The 4,998-nt window shown below is 41.6% G+C and overlaps 1 non-coding gene across 1 annotated transcript; it reads left to right on the top strand.

Annotated features, from left to right (window-relative positions):
* The first annotated feature begins 2,861 nt into the window (after nucleotides 1-2,861).
* LOC141637012 (small nucleolar RNA R71) lies at nucleotides 2,862-2,968 on the top strand. The gene has a single exon (XR_012541576.1). It is a non-coding gene; the product is annotated as a small nucleolar RNA R71 (small nucleolar RNA).
* The last annotated feature ends 2,030 nt before the right edge of the window (nucleotides 2,969-4,998 follow it).

Here is a 4,998-nt window from a genome sequence, read left to right as displayed (position 1 = left end):
TATTTGAAGAAGTCGACAATTTCAGGACGCAGGGACAATCCGTGCGGATTGGGCGCAATCCGTGCGGATTCTGCAGCTTCAAAATTTTCAAAATCCCGCCTAGAGACGGGCGGATTCTGGGGAATCCGCTCGGATTCTTTTTGAGGGACGGGCGGATTAATGCGGGACGGACGGATTTGATCCGAGAGATTTTTCTTTGTTTTCTTGACTTCAAGACGGGCGTCTTTTATAAAAGACGGACGGATTACATGAGAGGCGTCTTTCCAGAAATCCGCTCGGATTCTTTAACAGTCAAGAATTCTTCAATTTCAGCTCAGCTCAGGACGGGCGTCTTCTCAGCAGGACGCTCGGATTTGCTGCAGACGGGCGGATTCTCAGGAATCCGCTCGGATTTCTTCTCTGTTGTACACGTGTTCAGCTCCACCCGTGCACAATGCATTTCCCTTTACCATTTTTCCATTCTTCTTCATTTCTTTTGTTCTTCATTGTGGGGGCACTACTAAGGCATGAATAGCCTAGGCAATTGCCATCCCCACACTAAGGTAAAGCACTACACACCAATTGAAATCGTTAGTCCCTCCCTCACTTCTCTCTTTCATGACAATTATTTTGATCAAAGTAAATAAAATCCAAAAATGACAAAAATGCAATGCAAGAATTGAAATGTAAGTTAGGGATTTAGAAATATTTACAAGTGGTGGTTTAGGGAGGACTCCACCAAACTCTCATTCTTGATGAGATGTGAAGGGGGCATGTTCAAGGTGTTGTTGATGTTGCTCAATACCTTGAAGAAGTAATCAAAAGCTTGTTCATTGTTATGGTAGAGGTCCTCAATAGACCGTGGCCCTTGTTGTTGATCATGATCGATGGCATGCCCAATGTAGGGATTAAAGATCCCTTCAAATTCGTCGTCCCAAAGACCACAAACTTCATTGAGTTGATCATTGAAAATCTCTTGCTTAGATGGAGACAACTCTCCCAATTTCTTCTCTTGGCCAATGAGGCCATCCTCTTCTTCCTTGGTTGATTTTGATGAGATTTGCAAGCTCTCCTTGTCACAATTCACTTGCTCTTTGAATGGAGCATCTTCAATTTTCTTCCTCCATTGGAGTTCCGATTTCTTCCTTTCATCTTTTCGGCTATAATGGTCAATCATGAAACATGGCTCATGCAAACGAGGAGCTCTCATGGTCTTGTCAAGATTAAAAGTTATGCTTTCATCTCCCACTTCGAGAGTGAGCTCTCCATGTTTCACATCAATCACCGCACCCGCGGTGTGTAGGAAAGGTCTTCCTAAGATGATTGGAATGTTGGAATCTTCCTCCATATCAACAATGAGAAAGTCCACCGGGATGAAAAACTTCCCAATTCGCACGGGGACATCTTCCCATATCCCTAATGGTGTCTTCGTCGATCTATCGGCCATTTGAAGAGTGATATTGGTGCATTTAAGCTCTTCCATTCCCAACCTTTTACTCACCGAGTATGGCATGACACTCACACTAGCCCCTAGATCACACAAGGCTTTGTTGATCGTCGTGTCGCCAATGGTACACGGTATTGAGAAGCTTCCCGGATCCTTTAACTTTGGAGGTGAACTCCCTTGAAGTATTGCACTACTCACCTTAGTAAAGGCGATAGTCTCAAGTTTCCGGATCGACTTCTTCTTTGTGAGGATATCTTTCATGTACTTTGCATAGGCCGGAACATGATTGATTAATTCCGTGAAAGGAATTGAGACTTCTAAATTCTTCACAATTTCCATGAACTTTCCAAGTTGATCATCAAATTTGGGCTTGGCTTGACGAATTGGAAAAGGAAGTCTAATTACAATGGGCTCCTTCTCTTTGGCCTTGTCTTCATTTTTCTTTGAACTTTCTTCTTTTGATGATTCCCCTTCTTTGGGGCTTTGCACAATTTCTTCCTTCTCACTAGCTTTCACAACTTCATACTCAACTTGCTCCTTCGGTGCCTCGTATCTTGTACCACTTCTCAAGTGAATGGCACTAACCGTTTCATGTCTAGGGGGATTACTTTGAGGTGGTAATTGCCCCTTTTGTCTTTGTGAGCTTGAAGATGCTAGTTGAGTCAATTGTGTTTCCAACATCTTGGTGTGAGCTAGAATGTTGTTGATGGTGGTGTCTTTTGCTTGGCTATCTTTTTGCATTTGGGTGAAAAATTCTTGTTGATTCTTTTGCATTTGGAGGACCGCTTTTTGGACATCAAAACCTTGGTCATTTTGGTGATTGTATGGATTTTGATTTTGGTAACCTTGGTTTTGATTGTAAAAGGGTCTTTGATTTTGATTTCTCATGGGTGGTGGAGTGTATGTTGTTTGAGGGTTTTGAACATTTTGGCTTTTGTATGAGAGATTTGGATGGAACTTGGTGTTTTCATTGTAAAAATTTGAATAAGGGGTACCACTTTTGTAAGCTTGGAAAGCATTAACTTGTTCGGTTGTTCCCCTACACTCACTTGAGTCATGACCCAAAGTTCCAAAATTCTCACATATCCCACTTGGGATTGATGAGGATGCCGTCATGGCATTGACATGATGCTTTGATGATTTTGAGTTTTCCTCAAGTCTAGCCATAGCTTGTTCAAACTTCAAGTTGATTGTGTCAATGTGAGCACTAAGTTGAGCACCCAATTGAGTAACGGAGTCCACTTCGTACTTTCCTCCTCTAGTAGCCTTGCGAGGTCTACTATATTGTGAATTATGGACCGCCATTTCCTCAATCTTGTTCCATGTTTGATTGTCATCAACTTCGGTGAACATTCCATTTGATCCCATATTGAGAATGTTCCTTGAATCTTCATATAAACCATTCTAAAATTGTTGCACTAAAAACCATTCGCTAAGTCCATGGTGAGGACATGAGCGACAAATACCTTTGAACCGCTCCCAAGCTTCATACAAAGATTCTTCATCCCTTTGCTTAAAACCCGTAATTTGAGCTCTTAGCATGTTAGTCTTTTCCGGTGGGTAGAATTTTTGTAGAAAGCTAGAGCCAACTTCTTCCAAGAATCTATTCCAAGGGTGGCCTTATCAAGGCCCTTCAACCATTGCTTTGCGGTGCCGATTAACGAAAAAGGAAATAAGACCCATCTTATTTGGTCTTGAGTCACGCCCGTTTGAGAGATAGCTTCACAATAATCGCAAAAGGTTTCCATATGAGAATGAGTGTCCTCACTAGGCATTCCCCCGAATTGGCTCCTCTCAACTAGTTGGATGAAGGCGGACTTGGCAATAAAATTACCGGTGAGATGTTGCGGTGTAGGAGTACCATTTGGTAGATCCTCCTCGGTGGGTATAGAGTGTGACGAGAATTTAGGCATTGTAGGTGGATTTTGTGTGGTATTGTTTAATGGGTTTTCTTTCTCTTCTATTGCGAAAGGATTGACAAACTCACTAGTGGGTTGAACAACTTCACCAACACCTCCCAAATTCCTCCTAACAAGTCTCCTATTATTCGTCAAGGTTCTTTCGATTTCACGGTCAAAAGGTAACAAATCTCTTTGTAACCTTCTAGACATGCAAAATATCAAACAACTCGAAAACAATTAGAACAAACCTTGAGGAGTTTTACTTCCCCAAGGTGAAAAAGACACAACTAAAAACAGTAAAAGAAATCTTAAATCAATTAATCACCGTCCCCGGCAACAGCGCCATTTTTGATCGAGGCCATTTCGTGTTCACAATTAAGCATATGTGGTCGTTGGTCAATGGTCGATACAAAACACAATTTATACTCCACAAACAACTCTACAATTAGTAAAGAGGCAAGTAAAGGTCGGATCCCAAGGGACGGGGTATCATCTGTTACTTTTGTAGACTGAAAAATAGCAAACAAAATCAACCTTGTCTCTCTGTGGTTCGACCCTTACTATCACTAGCTATAGTTTTAGTTTGGAACTATAAATTTAATTTTGGTACTAAACGAAAATTTGGCGCCGTTGCCGGGGAGGCAGCGCTAATTTTTAGTTGTTTTTAATTTTAGTCTTTCTTTCTTTTGTCTCAGGGAACTTCGGTTCCTTGAGACCGTTCTCATGTTCGCTTTTCTGAGTTTTCCACAGGAAGAGGGTGAAATCTTTGGTGCTTATTTCGCCAGGCTTTGGGAGTTTATCGAGCCCAGACGAGATACATTTTCTGAACTCCAAATATGCTGGACTATTACCCTGGGTATAAATGACCCTACGCGAGCGTACCTAGAGTCTATAGGTAAGTGGGATTTCAAAGGATTCTCCGATGACGATATATTGAAATTCTATGATTGGTTTGCTGCTGAGAGTCTTAAACCTAACTTTTCTCTTCATGTTGACTTGGATGAGGGGGTGGGTGAGACATTAGAAACCGATCTAGAGAATGCTGACGGAGACATAGAGGAGACCATTAGCGTGGTTGACAATCCTTTTTATGAGGATAGTCAAGATCCCCTTTATGATTCTTGCAGCGATAGTGAGGTCGATTCGGAGGATCTCTTGAGAACCTCCAACTTGATAAGTCTAGCAATAAGGAGAGTGAGGAGGAAAATTTTGTGATCTTGAGGTTAATTGGGATGTGTATGACGATATTATAGATGAACCTATTCTAGGAGACCCCATTGACCCATTTGACTTTACCGCCCCATGCATCTGGGACGATTGTCCACCTTCTCCCCTAGTTGACCAGACTCATGTACCTCACATTTCTTACCTGTTTGAGCATTTTTCTACTCGCGTTGTTTTTGAGTCAAATGCTACTGAGCTCGCTAATTTTCCACCTGCTGTTAATTTGAGTTTTTACATTCCGCCCTTATCTGGAGGGAGGAATAATTTTGTGGATGTTTTTAGGAGCTGTCATAGGAAATTTGTTAGACTTAGATGTTATTACATTTTAATTTCCTATTCTACTACTATTTTATGGTGCTACTTACAGTTTTGTGTAGCGCATGCTGATTATTTGATCGGTTGCTTCGTGCTTTGAAATTTTTTTGACCGGGCTTATTTGGAGTGGCT

The sequence above is a fragment of the Silene latifolia genome, chromosome Y (genome assembly GCF_048544455.1).
Source record: "Silene latifolia isolate original U9 population chromosome Y, ASM4854445v1, whole genome shotgun sequence".
Taxonomy (NCBI): Eukaryota; Viridiplantae; Streptophyta; class Magnoliopsida; order Caryophyllales; family Caryophyllaceae; genus Silene; species Silene latifolia.
This window is presented reverse-complemented; position numbering and strand designations above follow the sequence as displayed.